This window comes from Pseudorca crassidens, chromosome 10, assembly GCF_039906515.1.
Source record: "Pseudorca crassidens isolate mPseCra1 chromosome 10, mPseCra1.hap1, whole genome shotgun sequence".
In the NCBI taxonomy this organism is placed as follows: Eukaryota; Metazoa; Chordata; class Mammalia; order Artiodactyla; family Delphinidae; genus Pseudorca; species Pseudorca crassidens.
Genome location: NC_090305.1, coordinates 34,029,118 through 34,049,379, shown reverse-complemented (window position 1 = coordinate 34,049,379; position 20,262 = coordinate 34,029,118). Strand labels below are relative to the sequence as shown.

General features: G+C 54.2%; 1 protein-coding gene across 3 annotated transcripts in view; it reads left to right on the top strand.

Moving 5' to 3' along the window:
- The first annotated feature begins 6,246 nt into the window (after positions 1-6,246).
- FOXP4 (forkhead box P4) overlaps positions 6,247-20,262 on the top strand; it is a 51,014-nt gene continuing 36,998 nt past the window's right edge. The window contains exon 1 of one of the 3 annotated variants that reach the window (XR_010946834.1): positions 6,247-6,724. The gene's annotated coding sequence lies outside the window, so the exon portion shown is untranslated. The remainder of the gene's footprint in view (positions 6,725-20,262) is intronic. The other 2 variants (XM_067753013.1, XM_067753014.1) reach the window with 2 other exon arrangements.

The window sequence follows — 20,262 nt, the reverse complement described above, 5'->3', positions numbered from 1 at the left end:
AGAAGTGCCTGGTATACAGCAGGTGCTCAATAGGTGGTAGCTATTTCCAGTGTGAGGCCACCTTGGCTTTGACTTTCCTCCTTCACATCCCACCTCACCCTCCAGTGCCACTGGCCGAGACCCCAAAACGCAGGCCTTCCAGGTTCCCTGAGGAAGGAACGCTTCCCTTGTTGAGCGCAGAGCTCTGAAGGTATCCCCCGTGGACAAGCAGAAAACGTGCAGGGAGCAGTCATGAGAAGAATGGGGGGCACAGCCCTCTGGCAGGAGGCGGCAGCCCCGAGGGAGTGAGGGTGCTGCCTTGTCCCATTTTCCATCCAAGTCCCCACCTTGACCCCCAGCTCTTTCCCTCCAATCACTGAAGACACAGTTTTACTGCATAGCTCCTAAAACTCCGCACTCCGCCCCCCCAGCCCCCCTCACTGTTACCTGCAGGGCACCAACTTGCCCTGAGGTGTCAGGCTATTTTTTTTAACTAAGCATCAAATTACAATCAAACCGATTCAACATGCATTTACTGTGCAAAGCACACTGGGCTGCAAGAGGAAATCCCAAAATGACTAAAATCATGGGCCCCGACTTCAGTTTATTATCTAGTTAAAGAGATGAGGCATACGTGGTTAAACAGTGAACAAACAATACAATGTATTAAAAGTGACTTGGCGCTTATGAAATAAAAGTTAGCCAACAACACATTGTAAAATCAACACCAGCCAGCTAAGAAGGAGCCGGAAAGAGGTGGAAGTGGGCTGGAGCATCAAGAGATAATGATCATGGCTCTGAGCTAGGAGATGCCTCGCCAGGGGAAGAACCCTACAGGTGTTACACTCACTCACTCACCACCTCTGCTGGACCCTCATCTTTCTCCCTCTTCTGCCATTGAAGAAACTGAGATTAAGCCCTCCTGCTTCAGGGTTTCAAGCTAGAAAGCGACAGAACTGGGATTTAAATCCAAGCGTGTTTCTGAGGAAGGATGACTTCGGGTAGCTCTTGAAGGCTGAACCGCATGAAGGGAGAAGGGGCGCTCCTCTCTGTGCCCCTGCTTGGCCTTTCCTTGTCCCTGGGCACGGCCTCCCCCTGCCCCCTCGGTGAATGGCTGGGTGTGATGCATGGGATAGGGAAAGGGTGCCGAGTCTGCTCTCTTGGCCTATCCCAGCCTGTGTCCTGCTCTCTCCTTGCTCGGAAATCCCTCCACGGAGGGGGTCTCATTTTACCCAAAGACACTGTGTTCTAATGGATGGAAAATTGTTCACTGCTTGTCAGGTTAGTGTTCATTTCCCGATCCTTAATGAATGATTTTCCACCAATCAGCCTGGAGTCCCATGCCCACCACCCCGTGGACAAGGCCTGAGTCTCTGAGGCCCTAAAAGTGAGGTCTGTAAACATCTCCCAGGGCCCAGCCCCTGCCACCAAGAGGGGTAACCAGGCCCCACCCCCAGGCCTGGGTGCCCTCCCCTCCTCCACAGTCCCCAGGGACAGCTCTCCACACTGCATGGTCCTCTACTCAGGGCAATATGGTAAACTGATAAGCCTCCCCTCAAGAGTAGGAGCCCCCCTTAAAAAGGGGGAGAGTCTGGAGAGTGCCTTAGAGGTTCCTGGCACAGTTCATTAAGATACCAACCCTTAATGAAATATTTCTTTGTTAAAATCGTCATTTATCTTGGAGAACAGGGGCCTTTGTGGCAAAGAAAGAGGCTACCCCCTTCCATCCCTCCCCCACCTCCACCCAGCACAGATCCTCGGTCTTTCTGAGTCAGAAAGGTTGGGAAGCAGGGTGGGGAGGGGCAGCTGGGAGATGGGGAGGAGAGAAGATGCCAGAGTGGAGGAACCACAAAAGGAAAGGGGGTCAGCTTGACTGGTCAGGAGGCAAAGGAGGAGAGAGAAGCAGAAGGCCCTGGGTGGCTGGGTGGAGAGACGCTGCTCAGAAGGAAGCCCACTGCCGTGTGACCACAATAGCCAAACATTGGAAACAACCCAACCGTCCATCACTGGGAGGCTGGGTCAAGAAATGGCAGTGAACTGATGTGACAGAACGCAAGCCTTTTCAATGAATGACCTAGAGATGCACATAGCAAACCTGATTAATGTCAGCAACATGAAATTTAGTAAATGATACCACCAATAAATCGTGAAAGCAAGGAGCAGAAGGATAGTTTTTATTTAAAATTTCGAGACCCCCGAGCCACACTAAATGTTTAAGAGCGTAAAACTTACTTGGGAAGGCTACCTCCCAGCTTCTGGAAACTGGCTACCTCTGGCAAAGGAAGGATGGAGAAAGGGAGGGAAGGATATGGAAGGTTCTTGACTTTATCAGCAACAATTTGTAGGCTTTTTTTTTTTGAAAGCATAAAGAAAGGTGCACAGATCATAAGGGTACGCCAGCTCAATTGTCACAAAGTGAACACACCCACATAACCAAATCCCCAATTCAAAAACTACAGAACATTCCCAGTCCCCCAACAACCCCTACTTACTCGCCTGCCTAGAGTAGCCACTCTCCGGAGTTCTAACACCTCGATTTTATTCGACCGATTTTTGAATTTCAGATAGGTGGAATTTCTCTCTCACGACTGGCTTTTATGCTCAACATTCTGTTTGTGCGACTTCTCTCTGTTGCTGTGTGGCAATGGCCTGTTCATTCTCATTACCAAGCACTAGCCCATGCATGAGAATACCAGCATTTATTCACCCATTCCACTGTTGATGGTTATTTGTGGAATGGCCGCTAAGACCATTCTAGTGTCTGTCTTTTGGTGAACACATTATGCATTTCTGTTAGTATATACTTAGGTGTTGAGACACTACATCATGCTGGAAAAGTTTTATTCCTTAATTAACTAAAAAACGGTTTGGTTTTTTTGACTTTTTTTTTTTTTTTGGCCACGCCACGGGGCTTGTGGAGTCTTAGTTTCCCGACCAGGGATGGAACCAGGCCCATGGCAGTGAAAGCACTGAGTCTTAACCACTGGACCACCAGGGAATTCCCTTAAAAAACGGTTTTGAAGAGGGAAAAGAAGTAAAATTCAAGCAATCGGATGACTGGAAACATAAAATACCTGGGTCTAGATGTGTTGGGACTGTGAGAATAAAAGGACTGACGAATGTTTCTGGACATACACACACACCCCGTGCCAGGCCTGGTACTAAGAACAAGCTCACCCACTAACCCACTGCATCCCCACAACAGGGAGGCAGCTGACCCTGGGAAAGGGCAACTCTTCAGAGCAGGAAGACCTGTGAGTTAGTCCTTGCTGTACCATCTTCTAGCTGTGTGACCTGGGGCAAGTTGCCTCACCTCTCTGAGCTTGAGTACCTCACTGTAAAATGAGAAAAGCCTCTATGCCAGGGGCGATGCAGCCAAATAGCACGTGAATCAAGTACCTGACACACCGCAGGCGCTTACTAAGTATCAGCTGCAGATGTATGTATGCTTTGCAGTTTTGTGAAGTCGGTATTCTCACTTTTAGGTGAGGAAACTGGAGCTCACAAAACGGAAAATGAGTGTTTATGGAAAGTATCTGATGAACAGGTCACAGAGCTAGATGCTTTGCCCAGGCTTTTTCATGTCACCCTCCCAACCCCCCAGGAGGCATTCTCCCAATGTCGTGGATGAGGAGACTGGCTCCATCCTGTAACTTGCCCGGATCACACACACAGTTGGTAAGTGACAGACACTGAAGTTCAACCCTAGGCTGTCTCACTCCAGTCTCTGTGCTCTCAACCACGGCCTCCATAGTAGGACAGGCCATGGGTCCCGGTTCTTGCCACACCACAGCCTAGACCTTTTGAAGGAACAAGGACAGAAAGAGGACCCTCCTGCCTGTTCCCAGGCACTCTGGTTCAGGAGCCAAGGGCCACTTTTTTGAACCTTTTCCTAGAGGTCCTGCATCAGAAGGAAGGGCTTTGGACTGGCTGCTTTAATTTTGGGGTGTGTGCTCTGTATCTTTCTTTGGTTTTATGCTCAACATTCTGTTTGTGAGACTTCTCCCCGTTGAGGCTTTGCTTCCTCATTAAAATGCCCTTTAGGTGAGGCCCAGACAGGATCCTTTGCCTCCCTTGGGCCCCCCACTGTGACTCACAGGGTGCTGGGAACTGAACTGGCCTGGAGATGAGGGTAAGCTGAAATGAAAGCCAAAGGATTTCCTAGGGAAATCCCTTTGGGCACGTGAATCCACGTGTGAGGTATGGAGGGCTGCCGCAGGAAGGTGATGGTAAAGGATGCAGTGGGCATGACAGCCAGCCAGAGAAGCCCACTGGAGGTCACCTCATTCCTTCCTTTGTATTGAAAGTCCCTAGTTCTCACCTGACCTGAAGCCTCTGTAGGATGGATGGAAAGGAGACCTGAGGGGCATGGCGTGGTCATAATCCAGCCGGGCTTACACAAGAACCTGCCAACTCCAGGCCATGCCCAGGCCTGTCCACACACCCTGACTCCCACCAGCGCTGACTCTCCATAGAAAATAAATAGAGTCACACCACCAAAGGCTTCCTTTCTCCCAAACTATACTCCTCAGGTCACCCACAAGCAGGCAGTACTGCTTTAAAGGCCTCACAGAAGTAGCTCTGGTTGAAATCCTGCTTCATCACTTACCAGCCGGGTAAGCCTGGACAGTGACTTAACCTTTTTGGAAAATGGAGGTAATAGTACTATCTACTTATAGGGTTACTGTGAAGATGAAATGAGTCCTATGCCTGGCATGTGGTACGACTCAAAGGTTAGCTGTGGTTATTTTATTCTTATTGCTTCTGCTCTGGCTACACTAGAAAGGACCCTGTGGTATCCACATAAATGGTGCTTAGGGTCCTCCTCCCAACAATTTGACACTAGCTATTTGAAATACTCCAGCAGAAGCTGAATATGCCCGTCACACCTGCCCTGTGTAGGGCAATACATAGGATCTAGACCTGGACAGATAGCACTGACATTACAGCTCCTTCTGGCTATTTGTACCCACAGAAAAGGGATGGAATAAGGGATGGAGAACCCGAGGGGGAGCCTCCTCTCTTTTTCTTCCAAGCCCCATTGGAGAGGCTTCTCCTCCAAGAAATCCTCTCTCCCCAGGCCACAGCCCTGGCATACCCTAAGCTCCGATCCCTAAAGCACCCCCAGCCCACATTCCACAGGATCATCCTGTGTCTGCCCGTCTCCACCTGCCTCGGGTGATTTGGGGCAGGAGAGCCTTCTAGAGCCACGGCCTTCCTGCCCAACCCCACAGCTGGGTCCTCCCTTGGTCATGGGCACTCCTTGACAACCCCTGAGGTGTCCCTCACCCCTCCCCACTGCAACAGACCGGAGATGTTTTGGGGGGTGGAAGGCGGGGGAAGGATTTATTCAGGCTTCCACGGGTCTCTGAGTGGGGCGCCTGCTACCAGCACAGCCCTCCCCCCTTGGATCTGGGGCCTTTCCTCATCAGACTTCCCCCTCCCGACCCAAATACACACCTTGGCTACCGCCACAATCCCTCCGATTCCTCCCCGCACCCTACCCCGCCCTCAGGCAAAAGACGTTGAGTTTTGTTTACAATCTAATTTGTCTGGATAATTGCTTCTACTTTGCACTCCGCTCTGCCCGCGTGGGTCCAGCTTTGGGCCCTTTCTTCACCGGTTCGCAGAGCACTTTATGGGAAATTCCCCTTCCGGAGAGGGAGGCGGCGCGCGCCCGGGGTGACCGTTCACAAAGCCCAGAAGGAGCCTTCCCACCTCCCCCACCCCCCGGTTCAAGAGCCCACCCCCAGCCCCACGCAGTGGGGCGCAGAAGGGAGAGGAGGAAGGACACCGGCTCCGGGCTCTGGGCCCCCCGGCCACTCCCTGCATAGGGCGCAGCCCGCCGGGAACCAATGAACCGTGTGGGAGCAGGGCTTGGCCGTACCTCCAGACTCCAGGGAAAAGCTGGAGTTTGCAAAGCGCGCCAAGGGATTCGCAAGGCCAGTGTGAATCCCTGGGGTCTCTCCACCTCCCCCCCCCTTTTTACAGGATCGCAGCCCTACGTCTTCTCCCCAGATCCCCATCTTTTCTTCCCCTAAAGTTTGGTCCACGTGGTCTCCTCTCGCTCACGACTTGGCTGCCGGGCAGGGTGAAAGTTGCTGCACCTGCTTTAGGTGAATTATGGTAGCGCTAGAAGTTGGTCTCCCTCCCTCCGCTGCTCGCTCGCTCGCTCCCTCCTCCTTCGCTCTCCGCGCGCTCCCTCCGTCCCCCTCCTCCCCGCCCCCTCCCGCCCCGCCCGCGCGCCGCCCGCTCGCAGCCACTCGCTGCCCGGGCTCAGTCGCAGCCCCTCGGAGTCCGGAGCCGGCCGCCCCTGCGGACCGGACTGTGCGGCCGGCGGCCGGGACGTAGCCCCCAGCCCGCGAGGAGGGCGCGGCGCAGGCGGCGGCGGCGCAGCGGGGAGGAGCCCGGGCCGGAACCAGGGCTGGGCCGGGGGCGGGGACGCCGGGGTCCCGGAGCCCCGGCGCCCGAGCGAGCGAACAAGCGTCGCGGGAGGATCGGGAAGGAGGAGCACAGCCGGAGCAAGCCGAGCTGCCCCCAAAGTGCGATGCCCCGGCGAGGGTAGGGCGCGCGGCGGCCGGCCGGCGCGGCGCGGAGGGAGGACGCCCGGGAGCTGCGCGGCGCCGAGCGGCGCGGAGGGGCAGTCCCAGCGGGCGGCGGCGGGCCCGGGCGGCGACCGGAGCGAGCCCCATGCCCCGCGCGGGTTGACGGGCCGGAGCCCGCACGGAGCGGCCGGGCCGGACAGGTAGGTGGCTGGCCGAGCTCGGGGACGCGGGTGGGGGCTGGGCCGGCGACCAGACCAACTCCCTCGCTCGCGCACTCTCTCGCCCGCTCACTGGCTCACTTTGTGTTTGCAAACTGCCCGCGGGAGACGCGCCGGGAGGAGCCGGGCCCAGGCCGGCGCACTTTGTTCCAGCCGGGGCCGGCTGCGGCGCCCTGACCCAGCGCAGCCGCGACACCCACCCCGCCCTGGCTCAGGCCCCCGTGGGCCGGAGCTGCCTGGGGAACAGGTGGGGGCTACGGCGCGGCGCCGGGGGGGCGGGCAGAGGAGGTCGGCAGGGGTTGGGGGGGCTGGAAAGGCTACTAAGGCCCGCCCTCCCCCCAAGAAGCTAGGACCGGCCTCCTCCTGGCCTGGCCGCGAGGAATGGGGTGTCTGGGGGCGCGACCACCCCCCCGCCCCGAGTCAGACAAAGAGTACTTCCCAGCCCGGACTTTCCTGAGCCGGGGAGGGAAGTGGTGAAGTGGGCTCCCCCAACCCCAGTCTGTCCAGGACTCCCCAAGACGCGCCGGAGGCAGATAGATTGGGGGGGGGCACCGCGGTCCTATCCAACGCGTCGCCTTAGGTGAGGAGGGGACTTGGTTTGCCTGGGGTCGCACCTCGGAGGTTCCGGGGCCAGTCAGCGCCTTTCCGCCATACCTGGGTCGGCTGGGAGATAGAGCGGAAAACTTCTTGGGGACTTGAGAGCGTCTGGAAACGGCCCCTTGTGATTTTGTGCGCCGGTGCTGGCGGGTGGGGGGTTGACCCGGCCGATACCTTCATTCACCCCATTTGGGGAGAGCCCCGCCTCACCATGTAGTGGGGAGAGAAGGCGGCAGCAGGGTTCGGAGGCCGCCAGGGACGAGTGCCCCAGGATAACCAAGCAAGACCCCCCTCAGATCCAGGACTGTGGCCTCTCCCCTGGACAGCCTCCTGGCAGACACCTCTCTTTGAGAGGCGGTCACCTCGGCAGCTCTCGAGTCTTGCGCTCCCCATCAACGCCAAACTAACTAACTTGAGCTGAGCCCAGCTACAGCTCGAGGCGCTAGAATGCGGGGCGCCCTGAGCGACCTGGGGTCCCGGCGTCCGCGGCAAAGGACTCTGCGATTTCGCGGGAGGCGGATTCTGAGTCAGAGGCCCTGACGGCTGCGGATTCCTTCTTTCCAACTGGGGCGACCTCGTGAACACATCGGCGTCTCACCCGGACTGTCTAGGTTAGGGGAAGAGGATACGGGAGCGCAGAGACCCTGAGCCCGTAGAACACCCGGCTCGTCCCTTTGCACCGCGGGCCTCTCTTGCCATCCCCCGCCTGACTGATTTCCTCGCTCACTCCGTGCCTGGGGTTTAAAACAGGCGTCTGGAGATCACCGCGTGTCTCGCACCCCAGCGCCGGGTCTCCCTGCTGATTGACCTCGGAGCCTGGAGCAGGGGTTGGAGGTGGGGTACCCGGAGGAGAAAACCCAAGTCTGAAGCTGTCATCCCCGTGGTGGCTGAGAAAGCCCAGGAGCATTTTGGCCAATGCGGGTTTTCACTTGAACTTCAGCATGTTCATCCCGTGTTAAAGCGGACGCCTGGATTGTCCCAGGGCGAACTGTGCTGGGTCTGGGATTGAGGGCCTTGGGAGCGCAGTTTGAGAGGCAGCTAGGGTCGGAGCTGGAGGCTCACCTGGGTGCCCCCTTCTCCCACCCAGAAGGAAGGAGCTGTGGGATCATCTGTACCGCCAGTAGCCATGGGAGGGTCTGACCGGTCCCATTGTGGAGCACAGTGGGTAATGGAGACCTCGACACCAAGAATTTGAACCCAATAGCTCACTTCTGGGACGGAGCGCTGCTGGCGCTGGGCATTTCAAGCCGATGACCCTCCTGGTGAGCTAGCGGGTGGGTGCAGGGGCCGAAGGCCCAACAAGCGGGCCAGGCCCCAGCTGCCCTAAGGAGACCCCCCCACCTCAGACAGCCTTGCCCCAGACAACCCCTGCCCAACCTGGCAGAAAACCGCTGCAGGGGATGGGAGATCCACAGGCTTATTTTGTTTTCATTTTTGTTTTAACTTTGTCTTGCCTGGGTTCTGGGGCTCTTTGTCACCTGGCAGGAGGGAGGGAGGGCCCTGAGACTGTGCTGCGGGCACCTGGCCAGCTTGCTCACTCTGGCACCCTTAGATCTGAGGCTCTCAGAAGCAGGGCTATGTCTCGTGGGGCTCCCCATTTGGCGTCACTCCCCCCTCTCATCAGTGGGGCAACGTGGCAGGGGAGGAGGTGGCTCTAGAGAGTGTTCCCCGCCACCTCAGGACCGCTGTAAGATGTGAATCTCTCCTGGATCCCCCCCCCACTACCTTAGCCCCATCGCAGTCTTGACACTAAACTGGGGGGAACCATGGGAACCTTCTCTCCTGGCACTAAGTGCTGGGCCCCTGGGTGGGGTTTTCTGTCCTTCTCCCAGTCCTGGGCAGGTTTTGCAGGAGTTATGGAGTTGGTGAACCCGTGAGCCCTGCGGGGAGAAAGGCCTGACACCAGTGCTGGGGGGTGGGGGGAGGGCAGGTTGGGCCTAACTTGAAAAAGGACCTGTCCCTGTCCCTTTCTGTGTAGGTACACTTCTCACACCTAGACATCCCTACCCCAACCTCCTTCCCTGTGCCTTTAGCCAGAAACTTCCTTTCTGGCTGCTGGCAGGTAGATCCCTTCTTGCCAGGAATGTGCATATCCTGCTGGGCCCCTACTCCAAACACACCTCTTCCTTAGGGGCAGGAAAGGAGGGGGGAATCCTTTCATCCATTAATTCCCCAAAGGTTTGCTGAGCCCCTATTCTGTCTGGGCAGGTCCCAGGCTGGGCACTGGTGTGCCCAAGCAGTGAAGGCTGGGGTCTGCACATTGTCAGGGTAGGAGAGGCAGATAAGATATCACATTAGAGAGAGGAGGGTGGGAGCAGCGTGTCTGTTTCAGAGGAAAGGTATGAGGTGCAAGGGGGGAAGGGCCATCTCCCCAAGAAAGCTTCCCTGATCTTCCACACCTGGAGTAGCTGCACCCTCCTTCCCTACATCCTAATCCTTTGCTGCCCCACTGCCTTGGTGGCTTTCCTGTCTCTCCAGCTGAAATACAGACCCCTCCGTGCCCATCCCAAGCAGGCACAATGTCTTTACTTTTCTAATAACCCAAACTGTGCAAAGTAATAATTTCTTCCATCCAAGGAGCTCCGCACAGTTTCCTTTCAAAATCTCCCAGCTTCCCAGACCAAGGCAGGGCAGGCACTGTTTCTGACAGGATTCTGAGGCTCCGATGGCTGAAATGACTTCCTATGACTTGGTTCCAGAACCCTGGAACCCAGGGCAAGGAACTCAGGCCTCCCCAGGGCAGAACATGGGTCACAGGGGAAAAGCCTTTGGAACTTGCCAGTGGTGGTGGGTCTCTGGAGAACTTAGTTAAGCTATTGGAACCTCAGTTTTCTTATGTGTAAGGTAGGTCAGTGATAACCGTTTACAGCCTGGTTGGGAGCAGGACGGAAGAGCAGACGTAAAGTACCTAGCATAGTGCCTGGCGCAGGGTAGTACTGACCAAGGGGTGGCTTTTATTATTAGATTCCCAGCACCGCCAGGCCACATGCTGGACTGAATACTGGAAATTAATCTCCATTTTAGGGGTTTGGAAAATGAAGCCCAGAGAGAAGAAGCAACTTGTCTGAGGTCACACAGTTAGTTAGTGGTAGGGCTGGGACTAACATGTGGGGCTCCTAGGACTCCCAGTGTAACCGGTAGGGCTTGAGCCTCTGCTGTGGGGAAGGGAGAAAGGAGGGGATGGGAGGGCCTGCCACTCCCCATCCCTTCTTCAAAAGCTCAGGCCTGCGTCCCCCTCAGCCCTCCGACGAGAGGGCTGGGTTTCCTCCTCCTGTCTTCCCTTCAAGGGAAGGTCTGGGCTCAGAACTTGACATTTCCCACCTGCACGTGACCCTGGAAGGTCCAGTCATCCCCCCTCCCCACAACATCCTAAGGTGCTCATGGAAGCAGAAATGGGAGGGATGGTTCCCTAGAACACAGAGGAGGAAACATGGCCAGCACCACCTTTCTCCAAAAAGGGAGACTTTTTATGGTTTGGAACCCTGGCTTATGCAGCGTTATGGAAGACAAGCTTGGCAGGCAGTCTCAGATCAATCTGGGACCTACTCCTGGATGGATCATCTTAAAGAAGCAAAAAGAAACTTCCCTTGAGTGTGAAGTTTCCGCCTCTTTCAACATTGCCTCCCTGGATTCTCCATGAAAATGCACACCTTCACCCACGGCCAGTTCTGCCCTGCTGGGGTTACAGCAGGAACCCTCTACTCCAAACCCTGAGGCTTGCAGACGCAGTGGTCTTGTGAGACGGCGTTTCGTGGGCCCTGTGCAGAGCCTGGACTCGGGGCATGCCTGCCTGAGCTGGAAATGAAGAGCTCCTAGCACAAAAGGTGCCCAGAGCATCTGGTCCCTCAAAGGAGTGAGCCACTCAAGCCTGGGCCGGGCTGATGCCCTTCCTTCCTTTGTGCCTTGTCCCAGGATGACTCCTCCCAGGATCTTTACCTGGCTGTCCCTTGCTCCAGTGCAGCCCGGTGCCTTTCTTCTCCCCAGCCCTGGTCATAGCCATGCAGCCTGTTCCCCAAATCCCAGCAGCTCTGCCCACCTCCCCAGGCCCCATCCTCTGCCCAGCTGAAGCCTCCCAAGCTGGGGGGACCTGAGGGTGCGTGGAGTCGTTGGTGGTGCAGGGCATGGGGAACGTCCTCTCTCCTACTTGGAGTTTTCTCATGGCACCTGACCTGGGCTACGGTGCAAATGGGAGGGAGGGGAGGGGAGATGGTTTTTCCTCAGACAGTGACAAAGTGAGGTGTGTAGACCAGTGACCCTCTGCATGTGTTCAAGGTAGGCAGGGTCAGCGGGTGGAAATTACCCAGAATTCCCCCCGGCAACGAGGGAGGAACAAATGGTGGTGACAGGAGGGCAGGGTGGATCCGGGCATGGAGACCGGGACTCCTGCTCTCCATTCCACAAACATGGTGGAGCCATCGCTGTGTGCAGTGGCCCGCAGGAGTCTAGGTGAAGAGGTTTAATAAGAGGGGACTCGCTTACAACTTGGAAAATCAGAAATGGAGCAAGTGCCCCAGGGAGGATCTTTCCCACAGGTTCTGGTGACTGGAGGCAGGCTCCGGTCCTCACACTCCACAGCCGGCACAGGATGCAGGTGCTGGCCCTGAGAGCCTCCAGGAGGGCTGAGCTGTGTGAAGGGAAACTGGCTCGTGGGCTGGTGAAGGGGCTTCTGTTCTTGTTTCTTCAACCGGGCGTGCTGGAGGGCGGACTCCCTGGGATTCATTTTCCCAGCTCTGGAGCTCAGGCTTCCAGGAGACCCAGGCCGAAAGAACTTGGTCCAAAAGAGGGTAGCATATACTTCCTCCTTTCACTCCTTCAGGGGGTTCTTTGGGCAGATGTGTATCACACCCTGAAAGAAAAGGGCGGGCACAGCTGAGGAGAATTTGGGGGAGAGATGGGAGCTCAGGATTTGCAGGAGACCGAGGGAGCGGCGGCTACTGTAAGTGGTTGGGCGCAGTGCTCTCTGGAGTCGTCCACATCTCTGGGTTGGAGCCGGAGGCACAGAGGCACTTGTGAAGGTCAGATGCTGAGGGTGCACAGTTGGTCCACTTGGGAGAATCCTTCCTTTAGGAAGCCTCCGGGGTTCTCAGGAGAGCCAGGGCTCCCGGTCCTTGCCCCCCAGCTGCGGGCACTCACTCTGGGTTACTAGCCTGGCCAGTGTTACCCTGAGCCTCCGCGAGCACATCTTTGCGAGGTGCGGGGAAGCGCACATGCCGGATGTCTTCGGTCCTAAGATGCTGGGGTTTGGGGGTCCAGGGAACTCTGGAAGAGGGAGCGGGTGGCCTCTTTTAGCTACAGGGAGGGTCTCCCACGCTGCGTGCTGACCTCCTTGAGCTTGGGGATGACTTCGCCCATCTGGGTCGCGTGGGTCTGGGACTCACCCTTGAGGGGCACCAGTAAGCGCACTGCTACCAGCTTCCTCATTCCCTCTGTGACCTTAGGCATGACAGTCTTCTCTCTGGGCTCTGGTTTTCATAACTGTGCAGTTGGTGAGGGAGCACCCACACTCAACTCTCCCTGCCCCCGCCCTTCCCTGCAGCTGTGGGCTGGTGGCGGGGAGGAGGGAGTTGGGCGTTGGGTGAGAGGAGACTGGCCCGCTTTGTTCCACGCATCCGGAGCTCACTGCCTCCGCGTGTCCTGCCCGAAAGGGGCGCTGTGGAGCGTGGGGCAGACGACCAAGCGGCCCAGGCAAGTCTCCTTCTCCCCAATTAGGCAGCGGAGCCTGATTAGAGGGGGCGCTGCCCGCCGCCTCCCACCCGATCCCCATCTACGAGATTTCCCTTCATCAGAATCTCACATCCTCCAGAAATTAATTTGATGCCTCTTGTTATCAATTAATTGAATCTCGTTGGGAGAGAGAGCTCAGCGAGGCGGGCTGCAGCTTGGCCCACTTGTACCACCATTCCGCCCTCCCCCTCGCACCAGGACAGCCTCACCCCTTCCCCATTTATCTTTTTCTGCTTTGCTTTAAATTTCACTTGTTTTCTAAAATAAAACCACTGCTATGGGCCCTTTAGACCAATTTGGTTTGGATGGATACCCATGGACTGGGCACTGCCTGAGATTCACCCTTTTGAGCTGGGCACTGGGGGGTGGGGGCGGGGGTTTCCTTTCCCCTGGGCACTGGTTGATCCCTCGGTAAATCAGCAGAACCAAACCCTTTGGGAATTTGGCCATGACCCTGACTCTGTGCTGCGGGGGCTGCTGGTGAGAAACTTGGAGAGGAGAACTGGGGGAAGGAGAGCTGTGGACAGAGCCACATACACAGACACACACATATACACACCCTAGTTGGGGGAGGGGGACACTGAAGGACCAGGCTAGGGACCTGTCAGTCATCAAGATTTTGTTCTTGTGAAAGTTCTGTCTTTTTTAGAAGAGGCATTTAAGATCTGTTGCACCCACCAGGGCTAATCCGTTAAATGTAGGGCAGAGAGCATAGGTGTGTACCTCCTAGCTGCCCAGCTGCCACGTCAGGCATTTGTAGGAACAAGCCCTCAGCATTGCCAAGGACACCTGGAAGCCCAGACTCTGCCTTCTGCATGGAAGATGGAGGAAGAAGGTTCTAGAAGACATCCGAAGTCTGGGAAGGGATTATGGCAGGTACAGAGTAGAACTAGGTGGTCACCAGACCCTGACTGAGGAACTGTGCTTTGCCATTTCACATACCTCCTTGTTCTTGTTTGACAGGTGAGGTCCCCAGGCCCAGAGAGGTGATGTAACTTGTCCAGGGTCACACAGCTGACTGGAACCTGCCTGTCTAGAATGCTGACCATAAGGGCTGAGGTCACAAATGGACTGACTTCACCCCTTATGTGTTTTGTTGGCTCACACAAAGTTTATTACGGTGGTAAATTTCACATAAATATCCCCACTTGGCTGCTTTTGAAAAACCCAAACCCTATCAAACACGGAGCCTGCATTTCTGTGGGGTAAAGATAGACAGGGATTGAGTACCCTCCACTTCCCACTTGGCCCGCTTGGGGACCCGCCTAGCCCCTGAGGGCGTTTCAGTTAGCAACTTTTTTTTTTTTTTTTTTTTAGCGGTGCGGGCTGTGGCCTCTCCCGCGGCGGAGCACAGGCTCCGGACGCACAGGCTCAGCGGCCATGGCTCACGGGCCCAGTCGCTCCGCGGCATGTGGGATCCTCCCAGACCGGGGCACGAACCCGTGTCCCCTGCATCGGCAGGCGGACCCTCAGCCACTGCGCCACCAGGGAAGCCCTCAGTTGGCAACTTTTTCATGGAGATTTTGCCCATCCTCAGTATTCTAGGAAGAGCTGGGGGGGTGGGCAGGTGTCTGAAGGACTTTGCAGGGTCTGTACGAGAGCTCAGAGAAGACCTTTAGGACACCCTGACCCAAATCTAATTCTTGCATAGCTGCTTAAGAACTGATGGTGGTGGGTGATTTCTTTTCCCCTTCCTTCTACCACGGAGGGAATTACAGGGTCTTGTGTTTTGAGGGGTCTGTTCCAAGCTGAAATCAGCCCATCCCTGCCCAGGTGAGCCCCTTTGTGAAAGTCATCACGCTCTTACCTGCCCCCCCCCCCGAAATGTATGTACTTTTTGTTGGGGATGGGGAGACTTTCTTCCGAGAATGGCACCACAGGTGGGGATTAGAGAAGCACTGGGAGCAATCACCTTTCCAGAATTTATCTTGGAACAGGGAGAGGGATGTGGAAGGATGCTGAATCTTGCAATTCGAATATGGGTGTGTTTTTTGGATGCCCCTGAGTTGGTACCCAAGATCCCTGTGAATGCCACCCCTAGATATCATCAGGAGAGACAAAGGAAGGGGCCAGGGCATGTCAGAGGCGGGCTGGGCAGAACAGCCAGGGCCCCAGAGAAGGCCAGACTACTGGTCTGTCCCAGCCCAGCTGGAGCCCCCTGGTGCCAAGGGCACTACCAGAACCAGGCTCCAGATGGCCACTTGGGCCCGGGATGAGTACCCCACCTCTTAACCAGCGGGCCCCCCACGAAAGACGGCACTATTTAATTAGCCGTCTCTGATTAACCAAACTTGGCATTCGGCTCCTTTTGCCCTCATCTTTCCCAGCTCCGAATCAATGGCTTTGATATGCTAATTAGGGAGTAATTTAATTTCAAAAGGCCGCAATTAACAAGGGTGTTGTGGACATGCTGTAGTTAAGCGGAGTAATCTAATTTGCATTAGTAACAAGCAGGGACTAATTAGAAGCTTAATTAGACACTTAGATGGCTCTTATGTTTACTTTCTTAATGAGATGGAGTGGGATCTTTGGTTCTCTTTTTTTCTTTTTTTTTTTTTTTTCTTTTTGTTAGTTCTTCCTTTTGGTCATGGTACTTGGAAGGCGTGTAGAGGGAGGCCACCTTGCAAGGGCCTGCTGGGAGCATTTTGGGGCCAGAGCCAGTGAAAGTGCGCTGGGGTGTGGTGATGGTGGTGGGGAAAGGTTCAGATTCCAGGGAAATTCCAGAGTGACCGCCCTCTGGGCCTAGCCACGTCTGAGGTGGAATTCTGGGGAAGAGCACTGGTTTGGGAGTCAGAAGAGCTATAGGGTTTCAGTTTGGCTCAACCTCCTAGCAGCCAAGTGACCTTGACACATCACTAAACATCTTTGAAGTATGGGTTCCTTCATCTGTCAGAGTGCAGGTTGTGTGTGACAGGGTATGGGAAAGAACTTTCAAGGACTCTGAGTGGAATGGTTGTTATTAAAATATATTCACAAATTGTGTGCCCAGGCTTCACTTCCATAAAACTCAGCTCAGAAGTCACCTCCTACAGGAAGCCTTCCCGGAGCACCCCCACTCCCTCTAGGCACCCATAGCTAGCAACCACGCCACCCCCCAGTATCTACTTAACATTTGTAAAGTTGTGTGTGTTTTGTAGGGCAGAGGTTCTCAACCCTGGCTGTACTTGAAGTTTAGAATACTTGGAAGAACTTTTTAAATTATCCATGCCTGGATCCCAGATAATCCAATTAAATTGATCTGGGGTGGAACCTAGGTATGTTTTTTTTTAATTTTTGGCCCCACTGCATGGCATGTGGGATCTTAGCTCCCTGTCAGGGGATTGAGCCCACGCCCCCTGCAGTGGAAACTCAGAGTCTTAACCACTGAACCGCCAGGGAAGTCCCAGTATGGGTATTTTTAAATGCGTGTGTTCGTCTGTATGTCTTCCTTTCTCCACCAAACTATAACCCACCCCCTCCAAAGCAAGGGCTGTGTTTTATCCCCCTCTGTGTGTCCAAATGCCAGTACCCACTGTGCCCAGTGTCAGTTGCAGGCAGAGGCCCATCACCCAGCTATGTGCCCAGATTTGACAGGGTCGGTAGTGTTGGGTTCTCAATACCATAAGCAGAATCTGAGGATCCTCTGAAGAAGGAGCTGAGGAGAATGGAGGAAGATAGCTTAAAAAAAAAAGGCTTGTGAGTCCTCTGGGACAGGGGTGCATTGCTGAAGGTAGGGCAAAGTCAGCACACATTGTATGGACATCAAGGAATAGATGTATCAAGAGCCTTAAAAACATGCAATTCCACCTAAACCTGTATCCTAAGCAACTAGAAATGGAGAATATTCTGTTCACGTGAGGGTGTTTATTAGTGTCATAGTGAAAACATAGGCAGCAGCCTGGATATCCAGCTTTAGGGGATTTGCTAAATAAATTCTGGAACACACAGCCCATTCAAACGACTCTGTGACCACTGAAAACTGTTAATTAAAATATTTGATGTCATGTGGAAATGGTTATGACCATAAGTGGTGAGTGGGAAAACAGAAAAATTCAAACCATGTACAGATTATGAGCCCAAGCTCACGTTTTACATGTTTATATGCCCAAAGAGGGCGAAAATGGATGAGACTGGAAGGGGTGGATCCCAAAAGGATCTTATAAGGTACTTATAAGTCTCCTTACTTTTTCTTCATACTTTTCTACCAGGACGTCTTACTTTTATGATTAGAAAATAAAGTTATTGAAATTTGGGGGAGAGGACTTCCCTGGTGGCACAGTGGCTAAGAATCCGCCTGCCAACGCAGGGGACACGGGTTCGATCCCTGGTCCAGGAAGATCCCACATGCCGCAGAGCAACTAAGCCTGTGTGCCACAACTACTGAACCTGTGCTCTAGAGCCCACAAGCCACAACTACTGAAGCCCACGCACCTAGAGCCCTTGCTCCGCAGCAAGAGAAGCCACTGCCATGAGAAACCCGCGCACCGCAACGAAGACCCAACGCAGCCATAAATAAATAAACAAACAAACTTGGGGGCGAACCTGGAACAGACAGCCCAGGATGGTGGGTCCCCTTCCACATCAGAGGTTGCTGCAGCCTTTTAGAGATGTGTCCTCACCCTGCCACGTGCACTAGCTCCTTGGGCTTGGAAGTTTTGTGCCAAGAAGAGGCCTTGAATGGTCCCTAAAGTTGGACCAGATAGCTCCTAGTGTGTCATTTAGGGAGACTCTCAGGCTGAAGTGGGAGTCTTAGGGAGAAAACCGAGGGTGCCAGCCTCTGACCCACACAAGGGAGAGTCCCCGAGTACAGGGAGGGCATGGGCCTGGAGAGGGTTTGAGCTTGTTCTGGAACTCTGACAGCCCCATCTGCTTGAGGAGAGACACTGCCGGGCTGATCAGAGAACCAAGCGGTCATGTGACTCACATCACCTGCTCTGGTGTGGGGACCCATTTTGGGGCTACAGAGACATTCTAACCCTTGGGTTCTGTCTCACTTTCCTCAAATGCCAAACCCTAAGGCTAGGATGAGGGGATGGGATCTGGACTTGCTGGGTCCCCATAACTGTAGTTAATACCCTTCTCTGAACACCTTCTCTGGCAGTGTATTTTATTTGATACCACAGCAACCCTGAAAGGAAGGGTTATTGGTATTAGCTTCGTATGGTAAACAGGGAAACCAAGGCTCAGAATGGTGACCTCACTGCTCATGTTCTAATTACAGAGGTAATAAGAGATCAGAGCAGGGTCAGCAGGTAGGATGCCAAATGAGGGGCTGATAAGAAAGGCTGAGGCCCAAAGTGGCTCCTGCCTGAGCCCTCCCTCACCTGGTGGCCTGAAGCCAGTGGGCCTTTGGGGCCTGAGCTGAATGGGGAAGGGGATCCCTGGGTCTTGGGATGACAGATTGGGAAGTATCCCAAGTTACTTGAAATGCCAGTGCTCATTGCTCTGAAAAGCCCTCTGCTTTACGTCCCTTGACACAAGTAAGAGCTGATAGCAGGACAGCTAGAAAGAAAGGAAAAGAAAGAGAAAGAAGGAAATAAAGAGCATCCGCATGCTCTGTTCTGTGTGGTACCCACTTAGGTGTCTTTTTATATAATCTAGAAATGTGTCCATTTCAAAGACGTTTTGCTCCGAAGAAAGTCTGAAACCAGTGACTTCTCTTGTAAAATAAGGGCGTTTGCATATGCTGGTCCCCTGCATTCAGTGTACACTTTACCTGACCCGTACCTGCTCATTCTTTTCTAAGTATAGATGCCATTTTAAAAGGAAGCCTTCCCTGTCCCCGTGTAAATTAGATCCCCCTGTTTATTCCCTGCACTCATATTTGATAGAATTTATTTTATTTGAGCTTATCTGTTTGTGTCCTTATTTATCATCTGCCTCACCTCCTGGGAACATTAGCTCCAGGAGAGCAGGGCCTGTGCCCTGTTCTCTTCAGGTCTGCACACACACAGCCTGGCACATGGGTAAGTGCTTAAATATTCGTTGAACCAATGAATGGATGAAGGGTCATTGCCGGTGAAATATTCTCCTGGCCAGCGTCAGAGGAGAGAGAAGAATGACTTTGTTCATGACCATAACTCCACTAGTGGCTAAACTTTCGAAAAGGCAAATGCCAGATTTACCCAGGAAAAAAAGGGAGGGGGAATAGGACCTCCATTATTACCAGTTGCCCTCAAAGCAGCCAGGACACCTGTACTGGCTTGTTTGTGTTTTGTAAGCCTGTAGGGGTCCAGGACCGAATTTCAGTTTCCTGCAGATAGGTCTTCAGTGCTTAGCTTAATGGGGCACTAAATCCATGTTGAATGAATTAATGGTCTTGGAGGTAGATCATCTCGTTTTGGCCACCAGGAAGCTCATAACCGAAAGCCAGTGCTCATCGTTGAAGCCCTGTTGTATTGGACAGACAGCATCAGCATCACCTGGGAACTTTTTAGAAATGAATTCTCAGGCTCATTCCAGAGACCTAAAATCAGAAGCTCCAGGCCTGGGGCCCAGGAATCTGTATTTTAACAAGCCCTCCAAGGTGATTCTGATGCACTCAAGTGTGAGATCCTCTGGCTTAAGATCTTGGCCTATTTATTCTCCCTTCCTACTACCCCATGATACTATATTTTAAGTAGCTTTATCTTTTATTGCAGTCTGCTTCCCAGTCTTTCTTGGAAGTTGATAGGGGTGTGCATTATAAATTGGTAGTTACATCTAGTCTAGTTTCCCCCATCATACAGAGAAGAAAAGGGGAGAACTAACTTGGCCCAAGTCGCACAGCAAGTTGGTGATAGAGCTGGGGCTAGAAGCCAGTTTCCCAACTTCTAGTCTCAGGCTTTCAGCTGTCTCTCCAACTAGGTTCTAGGTTTCCAAAAGGGCTGTGCCTGCTATTTCAACTCAAATCACCACTATTGCTCTGGGTACAGGTTACCTGTGGTCACGCCCCCACCCGCCGTGCTCCCCTAAGAGCTGGGGGTGCGCCCCATCTCAGGCCGAGCGCATGCACGTGTGCGCCCTGCGGGACGCGCGCCGGGAGAGAGAGCGCGCTGGGGACTGCCCCGCCCCTTCCCTCCTTCCCTTCCTCCCTCCCTCGCGGGTAAACTCCGGGCATCCATCAGTCTGTTAATTGCACTAATTAGAGATCGCGGAGGTGTTAATTGGAAAACCCTGGTATTGTGCCTGTTTGGGGAAGAAAACGTCAATAAAAATTAATTGATGAGTTGGCAGGGCGG